General features: G+C 34.6%; 1 protein-coding gene across 1 annotated transcript in view; it reads left to right on the top strand.

Moving 5' to 3' along the window:
- LOC133657656 (glutamate receptor ionotropic, delta-1-like) overlaps positions 1–17,515 on the top strand; it is a 1,080,304-nt gene that overhangs the window by 344,787 nt on the left and 718,002 nt on the right. The gene's annotated exons all lie outside the window — the stretch shown is intronic.

Here is a 17,515-nt window from a genome sequence, read left to right as displayed (position 1 = left end):
TAAATATATAAATCAAATGAATCTGCTCATCCAGAAATATTAACACAAACATTTTATCTCTGATCTTTGCTGCCAGTTAGTCCTTGAATCCAACACTTTTCTCACCTTCTTTATCACTTGCACTCGCTACTTTCCTTGGCCCCAAAATCGAATCTTACAGACAACTGGTCCCATGAAATCCGAAGAACTGCAAGGTGAAACCAGACCTTGTCCCCAATAGCCATGATGTGATGAAAGAAAGTACTATTTTTGATATGGAGAGACCAGACGTGTGCTCATCACTTATTGTTTGATCCCAGGCGAGGTTTAGTGGGTGAACAAGTTCACCATTCCATTTTGCACTAATATATGAGGCTATAATTCCAAGGCGGTGCTGAAACGGAGCCAGAACAGAAGAGTTATGCCCGGGCACTCAGTGATTGGATGCCTTGCATCAGCCACTGCCTGGAAAAGATGCTCTTCTAGAAGATGCTTGGTCTAATGGTCTCTATGTGGACTCGCCAGACCTTGTTAGTCTTGTGTTGTGCAGCTGGGGAATCCTTTTGTTGGTTAGTCCACTCATCTGCTTGAAGAAGAAGCATAAAGGAGGAAGGTGACAACCTTTCTCTCCACACTCCACACTTAATCCAAGGAAATATTTCCCTGAGGACACTGGACCGTGTCTTGTTGTGACTTACAAGACTTCCTCTGGCCTCAGGTGTGGGATAAAGACCTGAGTCTGCTCCTCTTCTCTTTGGGGTTCTGGCTGTGGTTTAGGGCTGTGAGTCTTTGGATCACCATTTGATCTCTGATTTTGATTCAGAATCGATTCTCCATTCAACACGATTCTTGCCAGGTGTTAGTTGTGATGATAATTATAATGCAACTTCTTCCAAACCGGTTAGAGGTTAGAAATGCTCCTGATTGCATGGAGATGGCCATTGAGTTGAGTTTTTTTCTTGCCCTGATGTGGGATCTGAGCCGAGGCTGTCGTTGTGGCTTGTGCAGCCCTTTGAGACAATCGTGAATTGGGGCTGTATAAATAAACATTGATTAATTGATTGATAAAACATATTTTTAAAAAATGATTCTCATTAAAAGAAAATAATTATGTTAAAAAAAGGTATATATATATATATATATATATATATATATATATATATATATATATATATATATATATATATATATATATATATATATATATATATATATATGTATATGTATATATATATATATATATATATATATATATATATATTTTTTTTTTCTAAATCGATTCATAATTAAAAAAATAAATTATATGTATCGACCAGATGTTCCTCCAGGGAATTTAAGTTTCTGGTCACTCCCAAGTTCTTTTGATCCAATCCAATCCAATCCAATCCAATCCAATCCAATCCAATCCAATCCACTTTATTTATATAGCACATATACACAACAAGAAAGTTTCCAAAGTGCTGCACAGCCATGTTAAAAACAATATTAAAAACAATATTATGCTACACCAATGACTGAATAAAAACAAAGAATAAATGAATAGAAAATCAATACAAAAACTATATAAAAAATAAATATGATTAAATACCAATTAAAACAGTAAAATAGACCTCACAATTTATAAAAAAAACAGAGAGGACAACAGAGGACAGAAGACCACACAACTCACATAGTGTTAAAAGCCAAAGAATAAAAGTGGGTCTTAAGACGAAACTTAAAACACTCCACACATTGATGACACATAAGCTGAGCTCAAATTGGACACCAGACAGAAGAGGTATTTTGTGATTTATTTTCAAAGCTTTGAAAACAAACGTGAGACCAATCCGGTACAGAAGCGTTCACTCGCGCAGCTAAGATCAATCTCCTCCCCACCCCCACGGACGTGCTGTCTTCTTCCATCTGTCCCTCGCTCCCACCCTCATTGTTATGGCTACTCCCTGAGTTATGGCTACTCCCGGCATACCACTATCAAGGCCGACACACAGTACTTGCAGACCAAAAGAGCACAATTGGAAGAACACTTGCTGTTTTGTAATATGACTATGAAAATTAAAGAAGTAACACTTAAATATGGATATATGTAAAAATCTGCTTCCGTCAATATACATATATATATAGTTTTTTTTATACATTTTTGAAAATGATGACTTGATTTAGAAAAAAATATTTATGTATATAATATTTTTTTAAATTATGACTTGATTTAGAAATGTTTGTTTTTAAATATATATATAAAAAAAAAAAAATATATATATATATATATATATATATATATATATATATATATATATATATATATATATATATATATATATATATATATATATATATATATATATAAATAAATAAATATATATATATATATATATATTTTCTAGAATATATATGCAGAAAAAAATATTTATGTATATAATATTTTTTTTGATTAAGACTTGATTTAGAAATGTTTGTTTTTAAATATAAAAAAAAAAAATTAAAAAAAAAATAAATATATATATATATATATATATAAAAGTATTATTTAGAAATGTTTGTTTTTAAATATAATATATATATATATATATATATATATATATATATATATATATATATATATATATATATATATATATATATATATATATATATATATATATATATATATATATATATATATATATATATATATATATATATATATATATATATATATATATATATATATATCAGAATATATATGCAGAAAAAAATATTTATGTATATAATATTTTTTTTAATTATGACTTGATTTAGAAATGTTTGTTTTTAAATATTAAAAAAAAAATAAAATAAAATAAAAAAATAAAAAAAAATATATATATATATAGTGGGGCAAAAAAGTATTTAGTCAGCCACCCATTGACAATCAATGGGTGGCTGACTAAATACTTTTTTGCCCCACTGTATATATATATATATATATATATATATATATATATATATATATATATATATATATATATATATATATATATATATATATATATATATATATATATATATATATATATATATAAATGTATTATTTAGAAATGTTTGTTTTTAAATATAATATATATATATATATATATATATATATATATATATATATTTATATATATGTATATATATATTTATATATTTATATATATATATATATATATATATATATATATATATATATATATATATATATATATATATATATATATATATATATATATATATATATATATATATATATATATTTTTTTTTTATATTTAAAAACAAACATTTCTAAATCAAGTCATAATTAAAAAAAATATTATATACATAAATATTTTTTTCTAAATCAAGTCATAATTTTCAAAAATTTATAAAAACAACTATATATATATATATATATACATAATTTTAAAAACATTTTAAAATAAAAATATAAATATATATACATTTGTTTTTGTTTTTTTCTTGAAAATTGTGACTAGTAACTATATATATATATATATATATATATATATATATATATATATATATATATATATATATATATATATATATATATATATATATATATATATATATATATATATATATATATATATATATATATATATAAAACTTCTGAGACATAATAGAAAGTGTTAAAAACCGCTGAGACTTATTAGAAAGTGTTAAAAACCTCTGAGACTTATTAAAACGTGTTAAAACCTTCTGATACTTATTATCCATCCAGACCCACACCACCCGCCACCTGAACAGCCCCCCCCCCCCCCCCCCCCCGGCCATCAGGCACATAAACAATAACTCCTAACAGTAGCTTGAATTCCTTCTAAATCTATAACAAGATCTGATAGCTCAGTTGCAGCTCTTTTTATTACCAAATATGTGTTATATGTGTTTTATGTTGCACGATTGCACCAAGAAAAATTCCTAGTTTGTGAACCCGTTCTCAAACAATGGCAATAAAACTGTTCTGATTCTGATTCTGATACTTATAAGAAAGCGATAAAACCACCTGATACTTATAAGAAATTGTTAAAAACACCTGAGACTTATTATAAAGTGTTAAAAGGGACTCTGACACGGGTCATACGTACTCAGGAGGTCCGCCCACAAACATTCACGCCACAAAAGAGAAAACCTCCCACAGACGAGCGAACGGACGGCGATTAGCAAGCGAGAAGAGCAAGGATGAGAAGATGCAGAAAAGGCGAGTGACCTTTGAAGAGCAGGCAGCCAAAGAGCAGCAGTAGATGGCAGCTGGCCTCCCTCACACGGCGGATGGCCGTAAAGAGGACGGGCCACATGTGTCTCGTAACGGGAGAGAAAACAATTGTACAGTATACGACACTCGTAACGCCTCACACATCTGCTGTCCAGCTGCACACTCCACGCCAAAACCTTCTCCTGCTTTTATTCAACCAAGTTAAGTTCCTGTTTGCCAGAAAGGACTTGTGTACCATCCATCTACAGAGGTGGAAACTCTTCTTCTTCGCCGAAGATGGTCCAGAGTCGCATCCATTCCACCTGTGTGGATCACGTGACCTGATGACTGAAAGAAAGCATGACCAAAGTACTGTAAATATGACATGTTGTCATGTATGTGCCTGGTGCTACGATGCGTGTGCACCTACAGCGTGTATAGAAAACACTGGTGCAGTTTTAGAAGTCTTTTTGCGCAAAAACTTCATCAAAATAAGACCACTTTTCAATTGTACAGTCTTAGTAGATCGCACGCCCAGTAATAGTACAAGCAATTTATAGTTTGCACGCGCTGTTTAACGCGAGGTATTTAGATCGTAGTAAATCAGGCCCGACGTGTACAGGAAAATGACTACTTTTTCTACTTTTTGAAGCATGTTTAGGTATTCGTCGTCCTCCAGTGATAAGGCAACTTGTAAAAAAACGTACTTTTTGGTGCTATTGAGACAAGGATTAGTGATTTAGAAGTAGCTAAAACACTGCGGATGGATCTAAAAAGCCCCAAAAAGTGTTAGATGCTAGTTTCAAAACATTGCAAACGCCACCAGGTAGGAGCAGGACAACATGAATGTGCAGTAAATGAGTGTCTCCATGGCGAAAGTACACATGTAGTACGCGCAAAAACTTCATCAAAATAAGGCGGTCTGCACCACTTTTTAATTCTGCAGTCTTAGTAGATCACACGGCCAGTAATAGTGCAATCAATTGATAGTTTATAGGTATTTAGATCGTGGTAAATCAGGCCCGAAGTGTACTTTTTTTGTTCTTGTGGAAGCATGTTTAGGTATTCCTCGTCCTCCAGTGATAATGCTACATGTAAGAAACTTACTTTTTGTCGCCATGGAGACAAGGATTAGTGATTTAGAAGTAGCTAAAACACTGCGGATGGATCTAAACAGCCCCAAAAAGTGTTAGATGCTAGTTTCAAAACATTGCAAACGCCACCAGGTAGGAGCAGGATAACATGAATGTGCAGTAAATGAGTGTCTCCATGGCGAAAGTACACAAAACTTCATCAAAATAAGGCGGTCTGCACCACTTTTCAATTCTGCAGTCTTAGTAGACCACACGGCCAGTAACAGTACAAGCAATTTGTAGTTTGCACATGTTGTTTAGCGCGAGGTATTTAGATCGTAGTAAATCAGACTCGATGTGTACTTTTTTTTGTATTTTTTTGAAGCATGTTTAGGTATTCCTCGTCCTCCAGTGTTAATGCTACTTGTAAAGAACTAACTTTTTGGTGCTATTGAGACCAGGATTAGTGATTTAGAAGTAGCTAAAACACTGCGGATGGACATTAGCCGCTAGCTAGCTAGCCATGTCTTAAAAGCACCTCTTCCTGGGGGTGTCTCAGAGTTTGTCGCTGATCTAGTGACACATGCAGATAATATAATTATAATGGGGGGATCAGTTCTTTATCCTTACTTTTTACACCAAAATACGTCCATTCTCCCTTTTCTGTCTACACACTGCGTCTGCTTCTAAGTACTCTGTGTGTGTGCGCTGCCGAACATGCTCCTCTGCTAGTAAAACCAGCAATGTCACCACGTGACGATGTGCCGTCATGCCCGTTAATTGATTTATTTTTTTGACTCATTAGTACCACGATACTATACTAGTACCGGTATACCGTACAACCCTAATGGGCAGTTTTGGGGATTTTGCAGCTTTTTGTTTTGTCAAAAGCCTGATTAACGCATCAGAAATGTACTAATTCTCCCTAAAATCCCACATTCCAATCCAATCTTTCCCTCTTGCATCTTCAGCTACCAAAGTTGAGATAGAAAAAAAGTGTCTTTTGAAGAAGTTCTCCTCCTCACACAAGATGCTCTGACATCAGAGCGTCTGAGATCAGAGCGAAGCCGAGGAGTCTTAAAAAGCGTGCACGTACATCCCTGCCGGCGTCAGCTGAACCCCCCCGGCCAATCCCGGGCCGGAACCTGCATGGTCTATCGCAAACTCCATTTGCAACATGTCTCCTGGTGGCAGCGGCGCTCTTTATCTCCATGGCGAGTCAAAAAAAAAACCAACACCCCGGAGCGCCTGTGTAAATGTAATTGCTGCAGGAGGAATGGATGGCGCCGGATTGTCCTCAAAGCAGCGACCTGCTCGCCGGCTTTGACTCCATCACGTGCTGACGGACCCAATGGATGCTATCAACATGCTAATGGGGCTACTTTTGTCAGCTCCCGCCTCGCAATATGGGGGGATGACAGCTCATTTAGGGGCGACATGGACTAAATCATATTTCCAGATGAGCCGGCCTTGTGCGCTCGCCCTCTGTGTCGCCCAGCAAAGCCTTCCAGGAATGTGCAGAATAGTGAGGGCGTGCAGAATAGTGCTCCTGTTGGCCTCAGAAAATACGTGCGAGGCGGTTTTCAATTAGATTACCGTGTTTTTTTATTTTATTTTTTATTTTATAAACCTTTATTTATAAATTGCAACATTTACAAACAATTGAGAAATAATAATCAAAATAACTACAAAAACAGTGAAAAAAAAAGTATAAAAACAGCGCCAGGTACCGTATTTTTATGTATTTTTTTGAATTTTTTTGAATTTTATAAACCTTTATTTATGAATTGCAACATTTACAAACAATTGATAAATAATATTCAAAATAACTACAAAAACAGTGCAAAAAAAAGTATAGAAACAGCGCCAGGAAACCGTATTTTTTTTTTTTTTTTTTGAATTTTATAAACCTTTATTTATAAATTGCAATATTTACCAACAATTGATAAATAATAATCAAAATAAGTACAAAAACAGTGCAAAAATAGTACAAATGAGTGCCAGAGGGTTGTAAACTCAAATAATAGAAATAGAATGCAATATATATATATATATATATATATATATATATATATATATATATATATATATATATATATATATATATATATATATATATATATATATATATATATATATATATATAAGTGCAGAATAGTGCTCCTGTTGGCCTCAGAAAATACGTGTGAGGCGGTTTTCAATTAGATTACCGTGTTTTTTTATTTATTTTTTTATTTTATAAACATTTATTTATAAATTGCAACATTTACAAACAATTAAGAAATAATAATCAAAATAACTACAAAAACAGTGCAAAAACAGTACAAAAACAGCGGCAGCAGGAACCGTATTTTTATTAATTTTTTTGAATTTTATGAACCTTTATTTATAAATTGCAACATTTACAAACAATTGAGAAATAATAATCAAAATAAGTACAAAAACAGTACAAATGAGCGCCAGGGGGTTGTAAAGTCAATAAAGTAACTAAAATAGAATGCAATATATATGTATATATATATATGTATATATGTATATATATATATATATATATATATATATATATATATATATATATATATATATATATATATATATATATATATATATATATATATATATATATATATATATATATATATATATATATATATATATATATATATATATATATATATGTCTTAATTAGATTATCCAAAAAAAATAGTGCTCGATACCGTGGTAGAGCGTAATATCTCTGATGATTGAGGAAACCCTCATGAAACAGGCCTGTAGAGATGAAATTGTCTTGTGATTTTTTCCCACATATATATATATATATATATATATATATATATATATATATATATATATATATATATATATATATATATATATATATATATATATATATATATATATATATATATATATATATATATATATATATATGTGTGTATATATATATATATATATATATTTATATGTATATATAACAAAGTGCAAAGCCATAGGCTCACACAATTTCAGTAAGCAATTTAAATTTGGAACACAGCATCATCGTCTTCACAGCTTTTTGGTTGTTAGAGGTAGAGAGTGTTTTAACATATATCAAATAAAGTAAGTTTCTTACATGTACCATTATCACTGGAGGACGAGGAATAGCTAAACATGCTTCACTACACACCGTAGGAGGATACAATAGCTCACCGCCGTCACAATGTAAACAAACGCCATGGGTGGATCTACACCTGACATCCACTGCAATGATACCAAGTACAAGAGCGTATCTAGTCGATACTACTATGATTACATCAATATTTTTCAGCGTCACAAAATCTTTTTTTCGTTTAAAAAAAAATCATATTATGTTTATAAAGTCAGTAAATACGTCCCTGGACACATGAGGACTTTAAATATGACCAATGTATGATCCTGTAACTACTTGGTATCGGATCCATACCTAAATGTGTGGTATCATCCAAAACTAATGTCAAGTATCAAAGAAGAGAAGAATAAGTGATTATTAAATTTGAACAGAAGTGTAGATAGAACATGTTCAAACAGAAAATAAGCAGATATTAACAGTAAATGAACAAGCAGATCAATAATCAATTTCTACAGTTTGTCCCTCATAATGTGTAGAAAATAATAGGTGTATAAATGACACAATATGTTACTGCATAGACTAATTAGGAGTCTTTGTTTGTTTACTTACTACTAAAAGACAAGTTGTATTTTATTGAAGGACTAAATGACAATAATAAACATAAGTTTCATGTACACTAACATTTGTTGTTCCAATTAAGACAATAATAAAATATTTTGTGGTCCCCTTTATTTATAAAAAAAAGTACTGGTACTGTAGTGTACTGCATAATTGCACACTTACAAAGCAGCATGAACAAATAGTACAGAGCATCTCCTACGGAAAACATTTCCAGTGGGGCCTGTTGCCGCGGTAACGCTTGTTCAAAGGTGTCTAGGAATCCCCCACCCCCTCATTAAAATAAAGCTGCGCACATGTTTTGGAGGGCAAAGAACACAAAAGTGTAAAATCCGGCTTCCTTTCACCTTTATCAGCGTGTGGAAAGCAACTCTTTTCATTTCATGCATGAGGGAGCTCCGCCTCCTCCTCTTCCTCTTCTTCTTCCTCATTTCCCTAAAGAGGAAATGAATATCAACTCCGGAGAACTTGATTGAAAAGAATCGCTGATGTTTAGGAAATTAGATTGTTTGTTTTTTTTCTCTCTCAGGATTTGGATTAAATCCTCCTTAAAGGCGTACTGAAAGCCACGCAGTCTGATAGTTTATATATCGATGATGAAATCTTAACATTGCAACACATGCCAATACGGCCGGGTTAACTTATAAAGTGACATTTAAAACTTCCCGGGAAATATCCGGCTGAAACGTCGCGGTATGATGACGTATGCGCGTGACGAAGTCAGAGTAACGGAAGTTATGGTACCCCGTAGAATCCTATACAAAAAGCTCTGTTTTCATTTCATAATTCCACAGTATTCTGGACATCTTTTGCAATTTGTTTAATGAACAATGAAGGCTGCAAAGAAGACAGTTGTAGGTGGGATCGGTGTATTAGCAGCGGACTACAGCAACACAACCAGGAGGACTTTGTTGGAGCGCTAGCCGCGCTAGCCGCCGACCTCACCTTGGCTTCCTACGTCTCCGGGCCGCCAAACGCATCGGGTGAAGTCCTTCGTCCTTCTGCCGATCGCTGGAACGCAGGTGAGCACGGGTGTTGATGAGCAAATGAGGGCTGGCTGGCGTAGGTGGAGAGCTAATGTTTTTAGCATCGCTCTGTGCGGTCCGGTTGCTAAGTTAGCTTCAATGGTGTCGTTAGCACAGCATTGTTAACCTTCGCCAGCCTGGAAAGCATTAACCGTGTATTTACATGTCCACGGTTTAATAGTATTGTTGATTTTCTATCTATCCTTCCAGTCAGGGGTTTATTTTTTTTGTTTCTATATGCAGTTAAAGCACGATGCTATCACGTTAGCTCGTAGCTAAAGCATTTCGCCGATGTATTGTCGTGGAGATAAAAGGCACTGAATGTCCATTTCGCGTTCTCGACTCTCATTTTCAAGAGGATATAGTATCCGAGGTGGTTTAAAATACAAATCCGTGATCCACAATAGAAAAAGGAGAGTGTGGAATCCAATGAGCCAGCTTGTACCTAAGTTACAGTCAGAGCAAAAAAAGATATGTCTTGCACTGCATTCTAGTCCTTCACTCTCACGTTCCTCATCCACAAATCTTTCATCCTCGCTCAAATTAACGGGGTAATCGTCACTTTCTCGGTCCGAATCTCTCTCGCTCCATTGTAAACAACGGGGAATTGTGAGGAATACTAGCTCCTGTGACGTCACACTACTTCCGGTACAGGCAAGGCTTTTTTTTTTTATCAGCGAGCAAAAGTTGCGAACTTTATCGTCGATTTTCTCTACTAAATCCTTTCAGCAAAAATATGGCAATATCGCGAAATGATCAAGTATGACACATAGAATGGATCTGCTATTCCCGTTTAAATTAAAAAAAAAATCATTTCAGTAGGCCTTTAAATGAATGTTTTCATGGCTTGCATGTTTGGACGCCGTCATCCGGTCCAGGAATGTTAGTAAACAAAGCAGGTCAACAAACACAATAAACAAAATAAGCTAACCAGAATTAAAATGTGCTTTGTTGTTGATTTCATTGAACAACACGCTCCAGTTAGCATCTGTTTGCATGTTTCCTTAATGAGGGTTTTAATAAGGTGATCCTGACGTTGCCAAAATATCACCACTAAATAGACTTGTGAGAGAGGTGAGAAGTATCACTGTAGACACAGCTGCTGCGCCACATGTCCTCTGCAGCGTTTTGCAGATGAATCCATTCCAAACATGGGAGTTTTTTGTTTTTTTTTAACCCAAGTCTCTGCTCTCCTCAGTTTAGAACACTTCTGCTGGTGTGAAGTTCTGATTTCTAGGATTCTACGGTATACCGGTACTAGTATAGTATCGCGGTACTAATGAATCAAAAACGGTACTATACTCCGTTTGAAAAGTACCTCCATCATTGCTGGTTTTACGAGCAGAGGAGCATGTTGGGCACACACAGAGTACTTACAAGCAGACACAGTGTGTAGACAGAAAAGGGAGAATGGACGAATTTGGGTGTAAAAGGTAAAGATAAAGAAGTGATCCCCCATTATAATTATATTATCTGCATGTGTCACTAGATCAGCGACAAACTCTAAAACACCCTCAGGAAGAGGTGCGTTAAGACGAGGCTAGCTAGCTGCGACAGAGCTTCGTTCTCCCGGGATGCAGACGGACCACTCCGGACAAGGCGTGCAGGTAGGAACATGATTTAATCATCAAAAAATAACGCGTAGTGCCAAAAACAGAAAAACAAGCAAAAAAATCATGAGCGAGGAAACACGAAGAGCAAACGTAACAGGTCGCATGTAGCAAACAATGAAGCCAGGCCGACTGACCGGCAAAGGCAGGATTAAATAGTCCCTCTGATTAGTGCTCGGGAAACAGGTGAGCGTTCAAAACACCAGGTGGAAACAATAAGCACCCAGGGTGACTAAAAACAAACAAAGGTGCACAAAAACAGGAACTAAGGGAGTCCAGAACTAACAGAATATAACAAGACATGATCCGGGCCACGGATCACGACAGTGTTTTCATTCCGCTTGACATTCCAGACCGGGTTTTGTCCCTCGGAGATAAATTGCTCTTCCACACGTTGGTTTTGGTATGCAAATGAGACATAATGGAAGTGTCCACATCCATTTGTTTGTGTGCATGTCAGGGTTACTAAGCCCACGTGTTCCGTGTCACCTCCACTCCTATTCATCATTGTCACTAATCACTTTTATGACAGTTCAGACCTAAAAAAATGATTAAAATTGAGTTAAAAAAATCATTTTTACATGTTATTAAAAAGATTCAATATCTTTTTGTTGCTATAGCATATATTATTAGCAGCTTTTAACTTATTTTTACACGTTTATGACAAGTCAGACCTAAAACAATGATTAAAATTGAGTTAAAAATACATTTTCACATGTTATTAGAAATGTTCAATATATTTGTATTGTTTTAGCATTTACTATTAGCAGCTTTTAACTTATTTTTACACGTGTATGACAGTTCAGACCTCAAATTAATAACACATCTCGAGTGTTTTATCATTTTTACATCTTATTTGCAATGTTAAAATCTTTTTTACACTTTTATGACAAGTCAGACCTAAAAAAATTGATTAAAATTGAGTTTAAAAAAATCATTTTTACATGTTATTAAAAAGATTCAATATCTTTTTGTTGCTTTAGCATATATTATTAGCAGCTTTTAACTTATTTTTACACGTTTATGACAGGTCAGACCTAAAAAAATGATTAAAATTGAGTTAAAAATACATTTTCACATGTTATTAGAAATGTTCAATATATTTTTATTGTTTTAGCATTTACTATTAGCAGCTTTTAACTTATTTTTTCACGTGTATGACAGTTCAGACCTAAAATTAATTACACATATCGAGTGTTTTTTAATTTTTACATGTTATTTGCAATGTTAAAATATTTTTTACACTTTTATGACAGTTCAGACCTAAAAAAATTATTAAAATTGAGTTAAAAAAAAATAATTTTTACATGTTATTAAAAAGATTCAATATCTTTTTGTTGCTTTAGCATATATTATTAGCAGCTTTTAACTTATTTTTACACATTTATGACAGTTCAGACCTAAAAAAATGATTAAAATTGAGTTAAAAATACATTTTCACATGTTATTAGAAATGTTCAATATATTTGTATTGTTTTAGCATTTACTATTAGCAGCTTTTAACTTATTTTTACACATTTATGACAGTTCAGGCCTAAAATTAATTACACATCTCGAGTGTTTTTAAATTTTTACATGTTATTTGCAATGTTAAAATCTTTTTTACACTTTTATGACAGTTCACACCTAAAACAATGATTAAAATTTAGTTTAAAAAAATCATCTTTACATGTTATTAAACAGATTCAATATCTTTTTGTTGCTTTAGCATATATTATTAGCAGCTTTTAACTTATTTTTACACGTTTATGACAGTTCAGACCTAAAAAAATGATTAAAATTGAGTTAAAAATACATTTTCACATGTTATTAGAAATGTGCAATATATTTTTATTGTTTTAGCATTTACTATTAGCAGATTTTAACTTATTTTTACACATTTATGACAGTTCAGACCTAAAATTAATTACACATCTCGAGTGTTTTATCATTTTTACATGTTATGTGCAATGTTAAAATCTTTTTTACACTTTTATGACAGTTCAGACCTAAAAAAATGGTTAAAATTGAGTTAAAAATACATTTTCACATGTTATTAGAAATGTGCAATATATTTTTATTGTTTTAGCATTTACTATTAGCAGCTTTTAACTTATTTTTACACGTGTATGACAGTTCAGACCTACAATTAATTACACATCTCGAGTGTTTTATCATTTTTACATCTTATTTGCAATGTTAAAATCTTTTTTACACTTTTATGACAGTTCACACCTAAAAAAATTTATTAAAATTGAGTTTAAAGTAATTTTTACATGTTATTAAAAAGATTCAATATCTTTTGGTTTTGGTATGCAAATGAGACACGTGTTCCGTGTCACCTCCACTCCTATTCATCATTGTCACTAATCTCCTTTGTCGTGGTTCCCACTCGGGGGCCACGGACCTCCTCACTGACTACAGCAACAACTTGCACCAACAAATAACTTCAAATGTCAATCGGGAAGGCCGAATGATGAAGTGGGAGGGGCTGCACGGCTAGTCACTCGGGAGCGGGCTACCACACAATGGTGTCTTTTAATCAAACGGTACAAAAATTGCTTGGTGAAATGCCCCCGACCTTTTTATTCGGCCGCAATCCCAACACAGAGACGCTTTCAATGTCCGGACTACAGGCAGGCCAGTCTAGTACCCGCACTCTTTTACTATGAAGCCACGCTGTTGCATACTTGCCAACCCTCCCGTTTTTAGCGGGAGAATCCCGGTATTCAGCGCCTCTCCCGACAACCTCCCGGCAGAGATTTTCTCCCGGTATTCAGCCGGAGCTGGAGGCCACGCCCCCTCCAGCTCAATGCGGACCTGAGACTGAGCGGGGGCAGCCTGTTCTCACGTCCGCTTTCCCACAATATAAACAGCTTGCCTGCCCAAAGACGTTATAACATCTAGGGCTTTTATAGAGTGCACAACTGCGCACACAACAAGGAGACGAAGCAGAAGAACGAGGAGATTACAGACATGGCGGCCGAAATGATGTACTCATCGTGAACGGAGACGTTAAACAGGACAATACTGCCATCTAATGGATAGCCACTGGAACACTGAAATTCAAGTATTTTTTTCTTTTTTTCTATGTAAATAAAATAAAAATTAAAAAAAATATATATAGCTAGAATTCACTTAAAGTCAAGTATTTCATACATATATATATATATATATATATATATATATATATATATATATATATATATGTATATATATATATATATATATATATATATATATATATATATATATATATATATATATGAAATACTCGAGTTGGTGAATTCTAGCTGTAAATAACCACGCCCCCAACCACGCCCCCCGCCCCCAAACAACACCCCCCCCACCCCCGACCAAGCCCCCCCACCCCACCTCCCGATATTGGAGGTCTCAAGGTTGGCAAGTATGCGCTGTTGTAACACCTGGCTTGGCATCGTCTTGCTGAAATAAGCAGGGGCGTCCATGATAACAACATATGTTGCTCCAAAAGCTGTATGTACCTTTCAGCATTAATGGTGCCTTCACAGGTGTGTAAGTTACCCATGTCTTGGCCACTAATACACCCCCCATACCATCACACATGCTGCCTTTGACACTTTCACCCTAGAACATTTCCCCATGCTTATTTTCCTCTTTGGTCCACAGTTTCCAAAAACAATTTGAAATGTGGACTCGTCAGAACCACAGAACACTTTTCCACTTTGCATCAGTCCATCTTTAGATGAGCTCGGGGCCCAGCGAAGCCGGCGGCGTTTCCGGGCGTTGTTGATAAATGGCTGTGGCTTTGCATAGTCAGAGTTTTAACTTGCCCTTACAGACGTAGCGACCGACCGTAGTTACCGACAGGGGTTTTTTGAAGTGTTCCTGAGCCCGTGTGGTGATATCCTTTACACACCGATGTGGCTTTTTGACGCAGTAGCGGCCTGAGGGATCCAAGGTGTGTAATATCCTGGCTTACGTGCAGTGATTTCTCCACATTCTCTGAACCTTTTGATGATATTACGGAGCGTAGATGATGAAATACCTAAATTCCTTGTTGAGAAATGTTGTTCTTCAACAATTTCCTCAGGCATTTGTCGACAAAGTGGTGACCCTCGCCCCCGACCTTGTTTGCGAACGACTGGAAGCTGCTTTTATACCCAATCATGGCACCCACCCGTTCCCAATTAGCCCGCTCACCTGTGGGACGTTCCGAACAAGTCTTTGACGAGCATTCCTCCACCCTCTCACTCTTTTTTGCCACTTGTGCCAGCTTTTTTTGCAACATGTCGCAGCCATCAGATTGTCTTTGCAGTCTATTCAATTGAATATAAGTTGAGAAGGATTTGTTGTGTTCCCTTTTTATTTAGCATTTACACAAGGTGACAACTTCCCTGCTTTAGGGGTGTGTAAACTAAACACTGGCTTTATTTTTTATTTTTATTTTTATTTTATTTTATTTTTATTTTATTTTTATTTTTATTTTTTTTCTTAGTTTCTTTTCCTAATAAAGTTGTTTTAATCCCCCTACCCACACACACACACACATGTAAAGCGACTTTGGGTATTTAGAAAAGCGCTATATAAATCCCAGGTATTATTATTATTATTATTTTTATCACCGTTGGTTTTGACTCATGGTCACGGTCCAGGTGTGGAAAAGTGGACCTGTGTGACCCACTTACCCCAAATCTCCAAAACGTGGTCTTTTTCTTTGCGCTGCAAAAAAAACGTGACCCGGGTGGAAAGTTAGCTTCCACACCGAGCGGGCAGTTCATTAGGTACATTCCTTCGATAAAAAGGAGCGGGCCTCTCCGAGGATAATGATACTTGGTTGTGATCAGTCGGAGCGGGGGACCAAAAGTCAGACTTTGCTGCCAAGGAGGAGGCGGGACTCATCAGACTGAGTGCAGCAAGCGGATCGGAGAACAAATAAAAAGCTAACAAGAAAATTGTTTGTGAGGTTGAAAAAAAAAGCAGAAGAAGAAGAAAAAAAAAGATTGGCGTCTTGTAAACGGTGACGCGTCAGACATAATTCTTTCTTTTTCAAAGTCGGCGCGAGACGTGGCGCCGCGTTGTCAGAGGACGGAGACGCTCGGGGGGGGGGGGGGGTGAGTTGAGTCAGTGGCGAGGGGAAGTGATGCGGGGAGACGTGGCGGCCAGTTGTGTCGCGTTGTTGGCGTCAGGCTCAAGTGGTATCAGCATCAATGGGCCCGCTCAGTGATTCAGCACTTCCTGTCAAGTGTGTGTGTGTGTGTGTGTGTGTGTGTGTGTGTGTGTGTGTGTGTGTGTGTGTGTGTGTGTGTGTGTGTGTGTGTGTGTGTGTGTGTGTGTGTGTGTGTTGTGTGTGTGTGAGATTCCCTACATTTTCAAGGAGCTTGTTTTGGAATTGATTTCTTTGATTGGAGCAATTTTTTTTTATTTTTTTTATCATGTACTTTTAGCAGCTTTTAACTTATTTTTACACTTTTATGACAGTTCAGACCTAAAAAAATGATTAAAATTGAGTTAAAAAAAAATCATTTTTACATGTTATTAAAAATATTCAATATCTTTTTGTTGCTTTAGCATATATTATTAGCAGCTTTTAACTTATTTTTACACGTTTATGACAGTTTAGACCTAAAAAAATGATTAAAATTGAGTTAAAAATACATTTTCACATGTTATTAGAAATGTTCAATATATTTGTATTGTTTTAGCATTTACTATTAGCAGCTTTTAACTTATTTTTACACATTTATGACAGTTCAGACCTAAAAATAATTACACATCTCGAGTGTTTTATCATTTTTACATGTTATTTGCAATGTTAAAATATTTTTTACACTTTTATGACAGTTCAGACCTAAAAAAATTATTAAAATTGAGTTAAAAAAATTAATTTTTACATGTTATTAAAAAGATTCAATATCTTTTTGTTGCTTTAGCCTATATTATTAGCAGCTTTTAACTTATTTTTACACGTTTATGA

Source organism: Entelurus aequoreus, linkage group LG09 (assembly GCF_033978785.1).
Source record: "Entelurus aequoreus isolate RoL-2023_Sb linkage group LG09, RoL_Eaeq_v1.1, whole genome shotgun sequence".
Classification (NCBI taxonomy): domain Eukaryota; kingdom Metazoa; phylum Chordata; class Actinopteri; order Syngnathiformes; family Syngnathidae; genus Entelurus; species Entelurus aequoreus.
This window is presented reverse-complemented; position numbering and strand designations above follow the sequence as displayed.